The sequence below is a fragment of the Heterodontus francisci genome, chromosome 15, assembly GCF_036365525.1.
Source record: "Heterodontus francisci isolate sHetFra1 chromosome 15, sHetFra1.hap1, whole genome shotgun sequence".
NCBI classification, from domain to species: Eukaryota; Metazoa; Chordata; class Chondrichthyes; order Heterodontiformes; family Heterodontidae; genus Heterodontus; species Heterodontus francisci.
This window is the reverse complement of record NC_090385.1, coordinates 81523152-81542728: the sequence shown is the minus strand read 5'-3', so window position 1 is coordinate 81542728 and position 19577 is coordinate 81523152. Positions and strand designations below refer to the sequence as shown.

General features: G+C 43.5%; 1 long non-coding RNA gene across 2 annotated transcripts; it reads right to left on the bottom strand.

Moving 5' to 3' along the window:
- Nucleotides 1-3669: 3669 nt before the first annotated feature.
- LOC137377932 (uncharacterized) lies at nucleotides 3670-16833 on the bottom strand. 2 transcript variants are annotated; one of them, XR_010976519.1, is made up of 3 exons: nucleotides 16712-16833; nucleotides 15700-15837; nucleotides 3670-3835 (listed from the first exon to the last, which is right to left on the bottom strand). It is a non-coding gene; the product is annotated as an uncharacterized lncRNA (long non-coding RNA). The 2 variants fall into 2 exon arrangements; XR_010976518.1 differs by lacking the exon at nucleotides 3670-3835 and adding an exon at nucleotides 13927-15234.
- Between the last annotated feature and the right edge of the window lie 2744 nt (nucleotides 16834-19577).

The following is a 19577-nucleotide window of genomic DNA, read 5'->3' as shown; positions in this document are numbered from 1 at the left end:
TCCCACTTTCTATCTTTCTTGGGTTTATGGGGGTGACAGACAAAATAGGTTGGTTTATTCACAAGCTCAAAATCATCAGCAATCTCTGCAGCTTGCCTAGCTTTCAAAACATTCAGGTTATCTATATGAGTTCTCACTACTGAAGGAATGGAGTTTTTAAACTCTTCTAAGAGAATCAATTCTCGAAGGTTCTCATATGTGGTTTCTATCTTTAATGCCTGTATCCAACGGTCAAAATTCATTTGCTTCACCCTCTCAATTTCTAAATATATCTGCCCAGTCAATCTCCGTAAGTTCCTAAACTTCTGATGGTAAGCTTCATGGACTAACTCATATGCAGTAAGAATAGCTTTTTTTGCCATCTCACAATCTGCAGAAGCCTCTTCAGAAAGCGTGGCATTAACTTCATGAGCTTTGCCTATCAGCCTGCCCTGAATAAGCAATGTCCAGCTTTCTTTCGGCTATTTTTTCAAAAGATATGAAAAATGCCTTTACGTCCCTTTCCTTGAACTTAGGAAGAGCCTGTATAAATTTAAACAACTTCTCTCTGGGTCCTGATCTGAATTCATATTCTTCCTAACCTGAATTTTCCCTGGATTTAAGACTACCCCTTTGTCTTAGTTCCATCTCTTTTAGCCTAAATTCCCTTTCTTCTCTTTCACTCTCTCTCTGAAGTTCTAGTTTTCTTAATTCTTTTTCTGCCTCAAGTTTTTTCATTTCTAACTCTATCTTAGCCAATACCACTACATCACTCTCAGACCTACTACCTTCATGTCTATCATATTCCCTTTCTTGTTCCTCGTATTGCCCTTCATCTATATCATCATCATCATCTTCTTCTTCTACTAATTCCAGGTGTTCGGTTATTATGTCAATTATCTCTGCTTTTTTGGCACTTGATTTCAATTCCAACCCCAATTTTGCTGCCAATTCTTTTAATTTGTTCTTAGTTTAAAGTTATCAAGTCACTCAGGGAAACATTCTACCTTCCCAAAAACTCTGCTGCAACCACTAATGCCATTACAATGATATAGACTGTACCTTATTATACAAGAGACCTGGTTCTTTTAATTTCTTTGTAATTGGTGTTAGATTTAGATCCCAAAAATAGAGTTTCCAATTGCTATGATCCCAGACTCGAGAGCAATTAATATGATGCCAAACGCAGGACCCCAATTTAAATATGTTATCCCAGAGACGAGTAGTTACTATGATTCCAAATGCAAGCCCTCCAAATTAGTCTGATTCTGATCCCAGATGTGAGACACCAAATTAAATATGATTCAACTGCGAGTGAGCCCCTGATTAAGATATGATTCAAATCCAGAAACCCAATTAATATGTGATTCAAATCTCGAGCGAGCCCCCAATTAATATGTTATTCAAATCCTGGATGAGCCCCCAATTAATATGTTAGGACCGACCGCTCCAGTCAAAGCCCCCAGTCAAAATATACGATTCTGATTGTGGTGGGAGAAATGCACTGTTAATTCAATCCTGTCCCTCCACAGATCACCTAACATATCATTTTAAACTTTCCAAATTGAAGAAAGACCTAGCCAAATTGTACCATCTATTAACCCCCGAATGAGGCTAAACAAACCAAGTGTCTTTAAGTCAACAAATTAACTGTTTAATTTTAAAAAACTAAATTCTTAAACACTATGAAGACATTAACAATATTTAAAATAGAAAAAAATAGATTCCTTGCAAATTTACAGTCCAATGTTGCTTGAAGTCCTCACAGTCATCTGATGAGGAAAAAAGGTTCTTCCATAGTAGAACAGTCCATAGTCTAATTCCAGCAGTAAATTATACTTTCCTTCCTTCAGTTTAAATTATCAGAAATCTCTATTTTGGCTTGACTTTTTAGAATTTTGAGGGATAATAATAATTAAACAGACTAAATTCTTTTGCTTCAGTTTAAATGACTGAGAGCTTTTCTTTCGGGTGCTAACATCAGCTGTCTGTCTGTGTTCTGTTAGAGCAGACTAACTTCAACTAAAAAGCCTGTTCAAAATTGAATTGTAACAAATGTATCGTGTGATGCTCAGTCCAAGTGGTTGTATCCAAGGTAATGAGAATGCACTCTTTGACTCACAGTCTCCAAATGGCTGTATCCAACGGCAACCAAAAATGCACTTTCTCCAACTCCTGAGGCTTGCTGTTATTTAAAGCAGTACTGATCCTTTGCAAGCCTTAGAGGCACACCACATATTCCCGGGGGGAAAAAACTACAGGATCATCACACTTCCCTTCTGCACCATCTTTCCAGCCACAGATTCATCTACACTATCCTTCTATTTCTAAACTCACTTGCACCTGGTATTGGGACTAATCTGGAGATTATTACTTTTGAGGTCCTGCTTGCTAATTTCTTACCTAGCTCACTAAACTCTTTCTGCAGGACCACAGCCCTCTTCCTGCCTATGTCATTGGTACCAATGTGGACCATGACTGCTGGCTGTTTGTCCTCCTCCTTTAGATGCTCTGAAACCTTTCAGTGACATCCTTGACCCTGGCACCAGGGAAGCAACACACCATCCTGGATTCTGGTCTGCAGCCACAGAAATGCCTGCCTGTTCCCCTGACTATCAAATCTCCGATCACTATCACTCTTCCAATTTTCCCTGTACAGCTGAGCCACCCGTGGTGCCATGGCCTTGGCTCTGGCTGCACTTCCCAGATGTACCATTACTTTCCACAGTATTCAGAACTGATTGGACAGTGAGATGTACTCAGGGATCTCCTGCACTACCTGTTTGTTTCTTCTTGACCATCTGGTGGTCACCCATTCCCTCTCTGCCTACATATCCTTAAGCTGTGGGGTGGCCACATCTATAAATATGCTATCCACGAAACTCACAACCTCACAGATGCACCGCAGTGACACCAGCTGCTGCTCAAGTTCTGAAACCTGGAGCTCAAGCTGCTGCAACGGACACTTCCTGCACACATGTTTATCCATGAGAGCAGAGAAGTTCCCAATTAGCACAGGATGTGCAGTCCATTCCTCTATCTATTAGATAATAAATCCTGGTACTACAACTATACCCTGCTACTACTAATAGTTATGGCCCTACCAATAATAATAATCCTTACTAATAGTTTTGAGTTCTACAATTCTCATGCTCTCCTCCCAAGTTCTGCCCTTCCCCAACTGTAATTCTCTCTGGTGGCACTGTCCTATCCTCTACAAAGTTCTACTGATCTATTGGCTTTGACCTTTGCTTGGTCTTCACTTTTCCTAGTTTGTCTGGGCTGCATGACATCTACAGGTACTTTGCACAAAGCAAACTGTGCTGCAAATAAACTCTTTAATAAGCTGAGGGAAGGAAGCAGCGTATTCCAGTGTGATGTGAGTTTTTAACCGCTCCAGCCTTACCTGCATTTACAATCCATAACTGAAGTTAGCTGGTGCATTCCCTCCATCCCACTCCATTTCTAAATGGGCAGAATTTCCATTCAGTACTGTTGTGCAAATTATATTTACGTGAAAGAACAGGCAATAGATGCGTTCAACAATAGATGCAAAAGCCTGGTCCTTCTCATGACAGTATTTCCTTTCCTCAAATCCAATCCTGGGGAAGGGAGGGATAGCTATATCTGAGTTATGTGGCAATCCTCGCTGATGAATTTAATGCGAATACTATCACAGCAGAAAGTGTGCTACAATCCAGCTAATCAAGAGCAGCAAGAAAGTCACAGCCTTTGTTTCAGACGATGACTGCTTGAATTTCAATGAGGAAAACGATGATGCCAGATTTTGGTTGTATGGACCATTGGCAATAGTCCTGGTGTCCACTTGCATGTGATCAATGTGTCACTGTTGGTCCTGTACAATGAAAGAGAGAGCAAGGCCTTCAATTTTCAGTGTATAAACAAAGATGAAAAATAAAATATTTTCAGAGTTAGGGAAAAATATACATTAAAACACAGAAATTGATACTCCTATGTGCCATGCCAGGAAATCATAATTTTAGATATTTAACAACTGTGCAACTTAAATGAATTCAATGAGAACTGCAGGTTTTAGTTTGGGGTGGGCAGGTTGATGGGGTTGCTTAACCAGATGTAAAATTCATGAATTGGCCATCGGAAATCCTATTTTCTTTTTGCTCCACCATTCTTTACCAGTGCACAGATCAGATATCCAATACATTCACCATCTGCAATTTGGTAAATATTGACCAATAAGAGCGAAGACACATCAGCCGAGAACAAAACACCAGACATTGAACAGCCTATTAAAGAAAATGCTCAAGCAATAAAGAGGGCAGCACATCACCGATCGATGGGCTGTAACACACCTGCAAAGCACTGGATTAGTTTGCACCCGTGGAAGCTGCGGAATCTCAAGAGATCTGACGCTGCTTAAAGACAGGGCTACACGTGTGAACCCTATGGCTGCCTAATGATATGCGTACATGCCTCTTTTGCCAATTATCTTAAATCTATGTCCTCTACTTACTCATCCTCCAACCAGTGGAAACTGTAGAAAGGAGGCAGCAAGCTATCAAAACAGTTATATAATGTAGTTTTTGTATGCCTTTCTCTTGAGGGAGTTTCCTTAAAATACCTTCACCAAATGAATGAGAAAACCATTCATGTTTGACAATGCCGTGTAATACAGAATATGATTGCCACAGTGACAGCAATTTCCATTGAGTGTGCAGCACCGTGCATTTACTGCCCCCCTCAGGACAGATTGGAACTGTACTGTGGCAGCTTTCTTCTAATTGAGAGATGGGTGTAGCCCACTTAACCTGCACTTGTCACAACACCTTTTTAAAAGATAATTTGGAAACAAAAGAAAAAACGATCCTGGCTCCAAACTGTCCTCCAAAACTTAAAACCTGTGATGAACAGAAATTAAGCCAAGCCTTGTTAAATGCTTTAAATGTCTTTTAAAGTCATATTTCCTATATAATAGTTAAATGTTAGGATCTTTGGCTGAGATATTTATTTCAGCACCAAAGACTTCACCCATAAACCAACCTTCACTCCCTATAAACTGGAGTGTACCTTTTTGTTTGTATAATATCTGGTAATGCTGGCAGCTCAGGGGCCGAAGAGAAGCTCTTTGGATGTGTCCATTCCTCCATGTATAACAACAGCTTGCATTTATATTGCACTTTCAACATAATAAAATGTCCCAAGGTGCTACACAGGAGTGATATCAGAAGATAAATGATTTCACAAAGCAGTGGAACACTCTAACTGATAGTGTTGTAGGATATCAACTACAGAATAGTGTTATGAACTCTGGACTTTGGCATGAATATGTTTTAAAAACTGTGATTTTTAATGTTGTTTAAGATGGAGCCAGAGAAGTCAGGTGACCTCACATCAACTCTGCTTAAAGAGAAGACAGGAATCTTGGTTACCAGGACAACAAAGGACCCAGATCAAATATCTTCTTGAAAACCAGAGACTGCAGGTGTACAACACCTGAAGAACAATGGGTTTCACACTCCCAGACATTCAGATTGTAAATAAGGAGTCAGTGGTTCTGAAAATGCAAATATGAATTGAAATGGCTAACACCTGGAAACAGTGGAAAGTTCGGTGGCTCTGCTGTAGCCAGACTTGTGGACTTTGCATATTGGGAAAGACAATTAACTATTGACTTTTGATTCAAGATAAATTCAACAGATTTTCAGAAGGCAGACAGGCTACAAGGAAGACCGGAGAAGACCAGTGGTGGCAGCCTCAGAAAGGAGAGAGAGGGGGGACACCTGCTCTCAGAAGACTGATAAAACAAAAGGCTGTGAAGATTTGAACTTGTTTTGAAAGTTAAGGTTTGTGGAGAAGAAAAGACCAATGGGATCACCAGAAATCACCTTATTCACTGATGTCCAGGTCAAAAGTGCTTGGAAGAAGTGAGTGGAGAGAATATTGACTTTGAGAAAGGTCTGGGAGTCCAACCCATTGCAACTGGGAGGAATTTGGGACTTTTAGCTGCATAGATTTCGCCATCAAGGAGGACTATGTAATATATAAGTGTAGTGAGGTTTTCAAGTATTTCAATAAGTGAAGAAAATATCTTTTCTCTGTAATTTAAGTTATCAGCTACCTGCAAAGTACTAATATAAAAACAAGAAATGCTGGAACCACTCAGCAGGTCTGGCAGCATCTGTGAAAAGAAAAGCAGAGTTAACGTTTCGGGTCAGTGACCCTTCTTCGGAAGGTTCTTCGGAACCCGAAACGTTAACTCTGCTTCTCTTTCCACAGATGCTGCCAGACCTGCTGAGTGGTTCCAGCATTTCTTGTTTTTATTTCAGATTTCCAGCATCCGCAGTATTTTGCTTTTATACCTGCAAAATACTATTTGGTTATTTTTTTTTATTTAGTTAAGTTGACGTAATAAAAGTCTTAAAACACGAAATCTTGTGTAACTTGTTAAATTGGTCTGGGGAGTTCATAGCTCATGTTTTAATGCTAGGTTGCATTTGCTGACAACGCAACCACTAGGTGGCGCAGTACCAGCACATGCGCAAATGCAGTCTCTTCCACTGGAACGTCAGTGTCTGCGATGTTCAGGCAGATGCCAGGAGTAAAGATGGCGCTGCTCAATTTATCACAGGAAATACTTATGGCTAGTTAGTTCCAGCAAACTAACCTTACATTAATATACTAGTATGTAGTATAGGATACTAACTGTAATCCTCAGATCTATTTAATATTCCAGTAATCCTATTAAATACAAAAGGAATTTTATGATTGAATTTCCATGTTCTGATACTTTTGGGAGATAATGAATTGGCACCCCGATCGATGGAGAAGAAAATCGGGCAGAGTATAAAATGTGCTGCCAGTTCATTATCCACATTTTATATGACTGACCAGGACTGGTTTCACCCCAACTCAACCGCTCGCTCCAGAACTCGCTGCTCCCCACCCCCCCTCACTCCCCTGGCTGATTGTTCCCTGCCCCTCGCATCGCGCCACCCAGCTATCTGCTGCTTGCTACCTGCTTCCCCCTCCCCCCACCCCAGCTCTAGGCCGTGCCGCTTCCCTCCTCATGGACACTTGCTCCCACGTTTGGTCATTCTCCGCACACTGCCTGAAGAAGTAAGGCGGGCCACGAGTGGTGACGGGGCAACATAGGAGCGAGTGGCCGAGAGGAGGGAAGCGGCGCAGACGAGAGCTAGCGAATGGAGGGGGGGGAAGCAGGAGCAAGCGGCCAGAAAGTGGGGTGGTGGGAAGCGAGCAGCTGGGAACAATCAGCCAGGGGAGTTGGGGGAGGGGGAGCAGCTTGGTCTGGAGTGAGCGGCTGAGGGGGGGGAAGCCTCGAGGCCTGGAGCGAGTGGCCGAGGCGGGAGAGTGGCCAGTGGAGCGGGAGCAAATAGCTGAGTTGGGGAGAACAAGTGGTGGGAATCGAGCACCAGTCTCAAAGTCTCCCATTCAGCTGCTCCCTCTAGCCGAGTGGGGGGCTGGATACCCGATGACGCTTTATCACACATGCGGCAGACCATGCGCGCATGCGCGAAGACCGACCAGGCGCGGATACGCGATGACATAGGTGTTACGAATTAATGTTATCCCATGCATGAGCCACTTAGTCCTAACAAGACGTAGGTTACGCATGTGCGCACCTGGAGCACTCTGATGACGCAGCGGGCCACTGCGTTGTCAGGAGTCACTTTGAACAGGAATACCAGCCCTGGCATTGTTGTGCATTGGCAACTAAAGAATCACCACATTCAGCATTCAGTAATATTGAGGACAACAGCCAGATAGACCATTTTAATGAGATTGAATGAGCAAATAGGAAATAATTTTCAACAACACTTTAGCGGGAGACAAATGGATTACGTTTTTAAAGGCATACTGCTGAATCAGCAGGACAAATAGATAAATGGAATTTATTCCAGCTGTTAATTATAGCATGTCAATTGCTGCCCAACCTGAGAGTACCTGATTCAGCCTAGACCAAGAGTCAACTATGGGACCTCCCTAGTCTGTATGACTCATGCATTTACTCACTTAAAGTTGACTAAAGCATTGCATTAGCTGCAAAGAAAGTATTACACAAAAGCATTAAAAGGCTTGCGTAACTACAGTAAAGCATCACCATAACGGGTTAATCACTACCATATTGCTTTAGCACAAAAAACAGCAACCTCACTATAATGGCAGCAATAGTGAAGAGGAGAAAATCTAGTTTGTACAGACTCTGATCTGTTGGTTTGACAACACAGTAAGGCTGTCTTAAGGCTCAACTGATCAGTTATTTACAGTAGCAAATGTAAGCCATTGTTATGTCTTGTGGTTCCCAGAGCTCCAAAACAACTAAATTGTTTAACGCAGATACTGCAGCTTCCATTTCTTATATTTTACACATTGTTACAATCACTGTGATTGTGCAAGAGAGGAGTGTGTATGTTGAAGACATATTGAGAAGGCATCATGATACCTCCATCTCACTGGAATTCTTGAGGGAAGAGGGCAAGTCAGTCAGTGCAAGTGATAACAGCACATACTGGGAAAAATATTGATTTGGTGGTTAAATTTGAAAACTATCTACCTTAATTTCACTCTTTCAACACACTGCAAATGGAAGAATGACCCCACTGCTGGAATCAGGATGTATGTGGAGACATTTGTTGCTTGTGCCAATAACAGTTGGCCAACTGAGTGAATTATGCCGCTACATCTCGGAGTTACACTGTGGGGCACTTGGTGCCATCTCTATGAAAAGATGTATGATGGGCAAACCTAGTTTTCATCAATATAAAAGCAGATCACATAATACGGTCGGTCAAATACAACCAATTGCATGCAGATCTGTACAAAAATGATTGAGATGAAACAACTTTTCCCTAACAAAAAATGTCTGCCAAATTTTCTTCATAATCTTAGTGCCCTTTTAAGTTTTAATGCTATCGACTTGTCCTTAAATAAATTGTTTGAGCTTCTTCAAAGAAACTTTGTTCGTCCAGTGTGTTCTGTGGTTTGAATTACATGATAAGGAATTGCACCGTGTTCAAGTTTTTGCTTGAAGAATTTGTCATGTACCAAACAAGCTGAGGTGTTGTCTTCTTGTTTTAAAAAAATGTCGTGGCTGTTGCTGAAGCTCTTTTTACAATGAATCATGCAACTCCCCAATTTTCAATGAACTGCTGTCCCTGAGCAGAAATCTGCTGTACCTAGTTTGTTGTTTAAGAAATAGTTCGGCAGCCTTGCTGAATTGTTTGAGTGTTGAGTTCAGCATTCCACCATGTGCTTCCCGGGTGTCTTAAAAGGGCTCTAGTTCTAGAAAGAGCAATTAGTAATTAAGGCTCAACTGATCAGTTATTTACAGTAGTAAATGTAAGCCATTGTTATGTCTTGTGGTTCCCAGAGCTCCAAAACAACTACACTTTTTAACGCAGATACTGCAGCTTCCATTTCTTATATTTTACACATTGTTACGATCACTGGACTTTGTAGCATGATTATGCTTTAAAACTGTGATTTTTAATGTAGTGTAAAGATGGAGTCAGAAAAGCCATGTGAGCTCATATCAACTCTGATTAAGGACAAGACGGGGATCTTGGTTACCAGGACAACAAAGAACCCAGAACAAAGATCTATTTGAGAAACAAAAGACAAAGTTGTAACAACTGAGGAACAATAGGTTTCACCCTCCCAGACTTTCAGATCGAAAAACAATGGGTGGAATCTTATGAGTACAGTGGCGTTCCCAACAGCGGGACATGAAGTTGTCGTAACTTCCGTTCCCGCCGCAAATCCCATTTCCCATGCGATTTTGTATTTAAATTAACCATGGCCTGCCGGGCACAGGGATCACGTGGGATCCTACGGCAGGGGTGGCTTTTCATTGCTGGAACCTTCCGTCAATGCCTCAAGCACAATGATCGCCACAGGTATAAAACATTCTGTGCTTGCAGCCTCAAGGAGCAGCAGCCTTCCTTTCATGTAAGTATCTTCAGGCTAACTTAAATTGAAGCTTTTACTTATGTCAAAATGTTGTTACTTCCCTCATTTTGTGAAACTCACCATCAACTTCATATAATTTATTTTCCCTGCAGCAAAAGTGAATCAGATGTCAGCCAACGTCCTGCCCCACGGTTCAGTGATGCCTCCCCACAGGTCTCATTCAGGCCATCAGAGAAAGGCAGGAGATCGTCTTCCCTGCAGATGGAGTCTGAAGACCCTCCCGCGCCACCAAGGCGGCCTGAATGCAGGTAGCGGAAGAGGTCTTGAACCGCTGGGTGACTCAAAGAACAGGGGTACAGTGCCGCAAGTGAATCAATGACTTGCTCAGATCTCCAAGAGTAAGTGGTCCTGGCGAGGCTGCTCCATTGATTTCGTCCATGGCTCTGTATCTTTAAGACAGAGGGTACGCAAACAATGCAGTCGAATGCGTGAGCAGCCTTGGTGCCATTTACTAAATGATGAAGTTTGGCATTGTTTATGTGAATGAATGTGTCGTGCAAAAGCCAATGCAGAATGAGTGATGTTGATGCATGTATGCAATGGTTGTAATGCATTATTTGCCATGTCATTAAATCTGCACTGTCTGTTGCAGGAGAAACGAAACCACACCAGCGTGAGTGAGTGTGCTAAGACAGGAGGAGGGGTCGATGATATCAGGCTGCTGACCATGGCTGAGGAGGAGGCCTCTGAGATTATGAGAGAGGAGGGAGGCAGGGTGAGCAGAGATGGCGAGGCAGGAGCCACAAGGCGTAAGGATGAAGTGTAATCTCTGCTCTTGTAGCCATATGTGGAAACTGAAGGAAACTGTTTGAACTCATGTGAAGCACATGTTTAAAGTGCCTCTGTTTGTGTCTCCACTGCAAGAATGCTACCTGGTCCAAGAATCCTCCTCTGGGGAGGAAGAAGAAGCCAATGCCCCAGAAGTGCACCGTCACCCTGCCTCTTCTTCCACCTCCGCCAGTGCAGATACATCCACACGGTCTGTATGGGGGGTTTAAGATTAGAATCTGGGTCACAAGCTGGCATGCATGACACAGACATGTCCCAACAGCTGAGAGAGCATGTTCCAGCCAGGTCCCCGGGCAATCAGAGGACTGCTGGGGACCATGCCCCCACTCAGCCCCACGCTCATGATGATCCTCTGTTTGTTGCTACGAGAAGTCTGCTGGATGTGCAGTAAAGTCATGTGGAAAATATGTCGGAGATGCCTGAGGTCATGCGTGACTTTGTGTGTGCCATGGAGGAGTCCATGTAGCCAGGACGTCTGCCATGTCCCAGGCATTTGAGAGTATGGTTTCGTCAGTTGAGAGTTTGGCGAGCTCTGTGGCGAGTCTGGTTGACCACTGGAGCCATATGTGATCTGACCTGCACTCCATCGCTGTTACCATGGGCTCCATGCAGCAGAGTCTAAGCAAGAGTGGGATGAGGAACCTCAACCTCCCTATGGGTGCTCCTTCCCCTCAGGGAGACAGGCAGGTGCCATTGTGCACACAGATGGAGGAGAAGCGTGTGCCAGCTGCCCCGGGGCCTTCCTCTCAGGCACCCCCAGGGTAAGCAGCATCTCGTCCTCCCCCCGACATTGACCCCCTTACCTCCAGCAGGTGAGCGCACGGGGGGATACTTGAGCACCCATTGTTGCACACCCCCAGTAGGATGGAGCTACCAAGGCCCCGTTTCTCCAGGGGATACCCGCCATGGTCATCCACAGCAACGGAGCAGTGCACTGAGCAGAATGTCTCCACCTCAGCTGCTAATGTCGGGGTAGCACCGATATGTAGTGGCAGGAAAAGAAAATTGAGACAGTTTTGAACACAAAGGTGGCATGGGTGATGTAGAAATGTCCATGAATGCAAAGACGTGTTGAAACATTTTTATTTCTTGCAAAATTTGATCCACTCTCAGTAATGTTTTGCTTGGTTACAGATGGACACAGAGGTTTTTTGGAGGCCTACGGCAGGAATGCACTGATGTTTGCAGAGTATCTCAGGAAATATCCAGTGTCCATCTCATTGGAATTTTAGCCTTCAGTCTTCAATGATGGCTACTTTCCTATTGATGATTAATAACTTTTTCCAATACTGTCATGCCTTACTTTTGTTTTCTACGGTCATAACTTATCTCTGCTTGCGTTAAGTGTAGTCTGGAGGGCGTGAGAGTTCCCTGTGGAGTCTCACTTAGGTTCGGAGTTGTACTCTGGACGTAACAGGAATGAGTGACTCACCAGGAAATAATGTGTTAAAACAGTAATTTTATTGACTAATTATGAAAAGATTATTAAACAATTATTCATGATAAATAAAGGAAAAAAGATAACTTTATTAAAAAGGAAGGAAGGAAACGAGTATAGAAAGACAAAAAGCTTATAGCACAATGCTTTAACCCCAGATTAGTCTGTTCAAGACAGCTCCCTAAAATGGTACCGCGTTTTCCCTTGGTACATACACCAAGTCTCCAGAGAACCTTGTACCGGGGTGGACTCTCCGGTCAGTCACTCCGTCGACGTCCCTTCCTCTGTAGTCTTCATTGGATGACTAGTCCACTTCAGCTGCAGCCCCAAATGTTGGATGCTATGTCCTTTTAAGTCCAATTTCTGGCTCCATTCCAGCTTTCCGAGGACTGCATCAGACTTCCTCAAAACAAGAGTCTGACAACTGTGAGTCCTTATTGAATTCTCCTCATCAGTGCAAAAGATAAGGCGAAAGCATTTGCAACAATCTTCAGTCAGGAGTGCCGAGTGGATGGTCCATCTTGGCCTCCTCCTGAAATCCCCAGCATCCCAGATGCCAGTCTTCAGCCAATTCGATTCACTCCATATGATATCAAGAAACGACTGAAGGCACTGGATACTGAAATGGTTAAGGGCCGTGACAACATTCCGGCAATAGTACTGAAGACCTGTGCTCCAGAACTTACCGCGCCCCTAGCCAAGCTGTTCCAGTACAGCTGCAATACTGACATTGACCCAGCAATGTGGAAAATTGCCCAGGTATGTCTTGTACACAAAAAGCAGGACAAGCCCAACCCGGCCAATTACCGCCCCATCAGTCTACTCACGATCATCAGTAAAGTGATGGAAGGTGTCGCCACAGTGCTATCAAGCAGCACTTGCTCAGCAATAAACTGCTCAGCAAAGCTCAGTTTGGGTTTCTCCAGGGCCATTGAGCTCCTGACCTCATTACAGCCTTTCAAACATGGACAAAAGAGCTGAACTCAGGAGATGCAGTGAGAGTGACTGCCCTTGACATCAAGGCAGCATTTGACCGAGTATGGCATCAAGCAGCCCTCGCAAAACTGGTGTCAATGGGAATCAGGGGAAAACCCTCCGCTGGTTGGAGTCATACCTAGCGCAAAGGAAGATGGTGATTGTTGCTGGAGGTCAATCATCTGAGCTCCAGGATATTACTGTAAGAGTTCCTCAGGGTAGTGTTCTTGTCCCAACCATCTTCAGCTGCTTCACCAATGATCTTCCTTCAATCATAAAGAGGTGGGGATGTTCGCTGCTGATGCACAATTTTCAGCACCATTCGCAACTCCTCAGATATTGAAGCAGTCCGTATAGAAATGCAGCAAGACCTGGATAATATCCAGGCTTGGGCTGATAAGTGGCAAGTAACATTCGCGCCACACAGTGCCAGGAAATGACCATCTCCAACAAGAGAGAATCTAACCATCTCTCCTTGACATTCAACGGCATTACAATTGCTGAATGCCCCACTATCAACATCCTAGGGGGTACCATTGACCAGAAACTAAACTGGAGTAGCCATATAAATACCGTGGCTACAAGAGCAGGTCAGAGGCTAGGAATCCTGTGGTGAGTAACTCACCTCTTGACTCCCCAAAGCCTGTCCACAATCTACAAGGCACAAGTCAGGAGTGTGATGGAATACTCTCCACTTGCCTGGATGGGTGCAGCTCCAACAACACTCAAGAAGCTCGACACCATCCAGGACAAAGCAGCCCACTTGATTGGCACCCCATCTACAAACTTTCACTCCCTCCATCATCGATGCACAGTGGCAACAGTGTGCACCATCTACAAGATGCACTGCAGCAATGCACCAAGGCTCCTTAGACAGCACCTTCCAAACCCGCGACCTCTACCAACTAGAAGGACAAGGGCAGTAAATGCAGGGGAACACCACCATCTGCATGTTCCCCTCCAAGTCACACACCATCCTGACTTGGAACTATATCGCCGTTCCTTCACTGTCGCTGGGTCAAAATCCTGGAACTCCCTTCCTAACAGCACTTTGGGTGTACCTTCCCCACATGGACTGCTGCAGTTCAAGAAGGCAGCTCACCATCACCTTCTCAAGGGCAATTAGGGATGGGCAATAAATGCTGGCCTAGCCAGCGATGCCCACATTCCATGAACAAATAATAAAAACTCCGAGGCTGTTTACACATCCTTTGATGGTGTCTCTCACCTTCCATCAATTAGGTTATACAGTACATCAATTAAATTCCATCTTCTGCCTCCACACCATTGTGGACCACCCCATGTGCAAGGTTATCCATTGTCCTGGCTAGTAGTTCAAGGGTCATCAAATACCGTAAGAACTGACTTTTGTTTAAACAATGGGAAACAACCGTTATTTTCAAGAAGAGTAAAACAGTAATTTAAACAAAACAACAGCTTTGCATCCTGTTTTGACCAGCATGAAAACAAAAGAAAAGAGTTCTTGGGAAAAACATGTTCACAGTTAATAATATGATTGCCATTGATTACCTAATTGATTAATTAGTCAGAGCACAATCACACTTAATCTTAAATCAATGTTGACAAAGTAATCTTTAAAAATTCACTGCAGATTTCATACAGGTTTTTAAAAAAAATCAAAAGCTCAGTAAAAGCAAGGCAGAAGTAAAATGCAAAAACATAACGGTTCAAAACGTAGTGGCTGCAGGCCTCAGGCCTACAGCCTCCCCCCTTTAAAATACAAATTCCAGCAATATTTTCTAATCAATATAACTATTTTCTGCAATTTATTCAGTTGGAATGATCTTTGTTATATCTCACTAGGGTTTCAAAGCTCATAAAGGTCGCAGTTCGAGTTCAGTTACTCATGACGGAAACTGTTGATACAGTTAACTTGCACATCGTATACAGCAATTAACTAGCAGAGACAGAATTATCAGTAATTGAACAAAGACTAACACATGTGATAAAATCCTAATCCATGGATGAACCTGCCCTGCCCTGTACACCAAGCTCCATGAGTTTTTCACATCCTTCTGGGAACAGGGCAGGATTCCATGGGATCTTCATGTTGCCATTATCATCACCTTGTACAAAAACAAAGGAGAAAGATCAGACTGCTATAACTATCGTGGGATCACCCTCCTTTCTATTACTGGGAAGATCCTGGCTAGAATACTTCTGAACAGGCTTGTGCCTACCATTGTGGAAGAAAACCTCCCAGAGAGCCAGTGTGGTTTGTTACAACTGACCACTCCAGTCAAAGCCCCCAATCAAAATATACGATTCTGATTGTGGTGGGAGAAACGCCCTGATAATTCAATCCTGTCCCTCTGCAGATCGCCTAACATATCATTTTAAACTTTCCAAATTAAAGAAAGACCCAGCCAAATTGTACCATCTATTACCCCCCAAATGAGGCTAACCAACCCAGGTGTCTTTAAATCAACAAATTAACTGGTTAATTAGAAAAAACTAAATTCGTAAACACTAATAAAATATAAACAACATTTAAAATAGAAAAATATTAGAGTCTTTGCAAATTTACAGACCAATGCTGCTTGAAGTCCTCACAGCCGTCTGATGGGGAGAAAAGGTACTTCCACAGTAGAACAGTCCGTAGTCTAATTCCAGCAGTAAATGATGCTTTTCTTCTCCAGTGAATTTCAACAGTTAACAACTTGCAAACCCTTTCAATAGAATCAATCTGACTTTAGAGTTTGTGAGGGATAAAAGATTGTCACAGTCTAACTTCCCCTCCGTCAGTTTAAATTACCAGAGATCTCTATTTTGGCTTGACTTTTTAGAATTTTGAGAGATAATCATAATTAAACAGACTAAAATTATCTTCCTTCAGTTTAAATGGCTGAGAGCTCTTTTTTTCAGGTGCTAACACCAGCTGTCTGTCTGTGTCCTCTGTTAGAACAGACTGTCTTCAACTAAAAGCCAGTTCAAAATTGAATTGTAACAAATGTATCACATGATGCTCAATTCAAGTGGCTGCATCCACGGTAATGAGAATGCACCCTTTGAATCGCTGTCTCTGAATGGCTGTATCCAAGGTAACAAAAATGCACCTTCTCGGTAACTCTGGAGGCCTGTTGGTTCTTAAAGCAGTACTAATCCTTTGCAAGCCTTAAAGGTACACCGCATATTCCTGGAGAGAAAAAAATCTACAGGGCCATGACAGGTTTCAGAGCAAACAGAGGCACCACAATACAAGTCATGGTATTTGCACTCAGGCAATTACAAGAAAAGTGTTGTGAGCAAAAAAAAGGCCTATATGTCACTTTCATAGACCTCACCAAGGCATTTGACACCATGAGCCGAGATGGACTTTGGAAAATCCTTGAAAAATTTGGATGCCTACCCAGGTTCCTGACCATGGTGAAGCAGTTTCATGAAAATCAGTATGGACAAGTCAAGCAAAACAGCGACTTCTCGAGTCCCTTCCGAATCTCCAATGGCGTGAAGCAGGGATGTGAGCTGGCCCTGACCCTATTCACCATCTTTTTCAGCGTGATGCTGCAGCAGGCAATGAAAGACCTTAAGGAGGGAGTTTACCTGCACTTACGGACTGATGGAGGCCTATTCAACTTCAGGTGTCTTCAGGCTCACACAAGGACACAAGAAAAACTTATCAGTGAACTTCTTTTCACCGATGACTGTGCTCTCTTGGCCCACAGTCAGTCAGACCTGCAATGTAAAACAACACAATTTTCTGAGGCGGCACAACCCTTCAGACTAAAAATCAGTTTAAAGAAAACTGAAGTCCTGCATCAGCCTGCACCTCAAGAAGAATATAGAGCACCAAGCATTGTCATTGAGGGAACCGAGCTGAATACCATCAAGCAATTTACTTATTTGGGGAGCGCCATCTCGTTTGATGCCTCCATAGTCAAGGAAGTAGACAATAGGCTCTCAAAAGCAAACAGTACATTCAGCAGACTCTACAAACGTGTGTGGAGCAATCACAACCTCAGAGCACAGACCAAACTCAAAGTGTAAAAAGCCATAGTCCTCACCACCCTTCTGTATAGTGCCGAGTCATGGGTCCTATACGCAAAACAAAAATATATCGAGCTCTTTGGGTGAAAACTTTTTGGACACAGGCTAATAGTTAAGGGTTAACAACATTACTTCTCTCTTCTACGGCCACTGTTAACCTTTTTGCTTCTATGTGGGAGTGAATCATTTGAGTCCTCTCCCATCAAGCCCTGTCTTTGTAACGCATACCTTTGCAGGTGCTTTGCCTTCCTGGAACTTCTCCTCTGATGTCTCCTTAGAGGTGGTTCTTCTGGATCCCATACCATCTGGTCTGTGGGCCTGATTCTGGCTGCTTTCCCTTTTGGCAAATGTCCCCTTACATAGAACATAGAACATTACAGCGCAGTACAGGCCCTTCGGCCCTCGATGTTGCGCCGACCTGTGAAACCATCTGACCTACACTATTCCATTTTCATCCATATGTCTATCCAATGACCACTTAAATGCCCTTAAAGTTGGCGAGTCTACTACTGCTGCAGGCAGGGCGTTCCACACCCCTACTACTCTCTGAGTAAAGAAACTACCTCTAACATCTGTCCTATATCTATCACCCCTCAACTTAAAGCTATGTCCCCTCGTGTTTGCCATCACCATCCGAGGAAAAAGACTCTCACTATCCACCCTATCTAACCCTCTGATTATCTTATATGTCTCTATTAAGTCACCTCTCCTCCTCCTTCTCTCTAACGAAAACAACCTCAAGTCCCTCAGCCTTTCCTCGTAAGACCTTCCCTCCATACCAGGCAACATCCTAGTAAATCTCCTCTGCACCCTTTCCAAAGCTTCCACATCCTTCCTATAATGTGGTGACCAGAACTGCACGCAATACTCCAGGTGCGGCCGCACCAGAGTTTTGTACAGCTGCAGCATGACCTCGTGGCTCCGAAACTCGATCCCCCTACTAATAAAAGCTAACACACCATATGCCTTCTTAACAGCTCTATTAACCTGGGTGGCAACTTTCAGGGATTTATGTACCTGGACACCAAGATCTCTCTGCTCATCTACACTACCAAGAATCTTCCCATTAGCCCAGTACTCTGCATTCCTGTTACTCCTTCCAAAGTGAATCACCTCACACTTTTCCGCATTAAACTCCATTTTCCATCTCTCAGCCCAGCTCTGCAGCCTATCGATGTCCCTTTGTAACCTACAACACCCTTCGGCACTATCCACAACTCCACCGACCTTCGTGTCATCCGCAAATTTACGAACCCACCCTTCTACACCATCATCCAGGTCAGTTATAAAAATGACAAACAGCAGGGCAGCACAGTGGCGCAGTGGTTAGCACCGCAGCCTCACAGCTCCAGCGACCCGGGTTCAATTCTGGGTACTGCCTGTGTGGAGTTTGCAAGTTCTCCCTGTGTCTGTGTGGGTTTCCTCCGGCAGCTCCGGTTTCCTCCCACAAGCCAAAAGACTTGCAGGTTGGTAGGTAAATTGGCCATTATAAATTGCCCCTAGTATAGGTAGGTGGTAGGGGAAATATAGGGACAGGTGGGGATGTGGTAGGAATATGGGATTAGTGTAGGATTAGTATAAATGGGTGGTTGATGGTCGGCACAGACTCGGTGGGCCGAAGGGCCTGTTTCAGTGCTGTATCTCTAAACTAAAAAAAAAAAATCTAAACAGTGGCCCCAAAACAGATCCTTGCGGTACACCACTAGTAACTAAACTCCAGGATGAACATTTGCCATCAACCACCACCCTCTGTCTTCTTTCAGCTAGCCAATTTCTGATCCAAAGCTCTAAATCACCTTCAACCCCATACTTCTGTATTTTCTGCAATAGCCTACCGTGGGGAACCTTAGCAAACGCCTTACTGAAATCCATATACACCACATCCACGGCTTTACCCTCATCCACCTGTTTGGTCACCTTCTCAAAAAACTCAATAAGGTTTGTGAGGCACGACCTACCCTTCACAAAACCGTGCTGACTATCGCTAATGAACTTATTCTTTTCAAGATGATTATAAATCCTATCTCTTATAATCTTTTCCAACATTTTACCCACAACCGAAGTGAGGCTCACAGGTCTATAATTACCAGGGCTGTCTCTACTCCCCTTCTTGAACAAGGGGACAACATTTGCTATCCTCCAGTCTTCCGGCACTATTCCTGTCGACGATGACGACATAAAGATCAAGGACAAAGGCTCTGCAATCTCCTCCCTAGCTTCCCAGAGAATCCTAGGATAAATCCCATCTGGCCCAGGGGACTTATCTATTTTCACACTTTCCAAAATTGCTAACACCTCCTCCTTGTGAACCTCAATCCCACCTAGCCTAGTAGTCTGTATCTCAGTATTCTCCTCGACAACATTTTCTTTCTCTACTGTAAATACTGACGAAAAATATTCACTTAACGCTTCCCCTATCTCC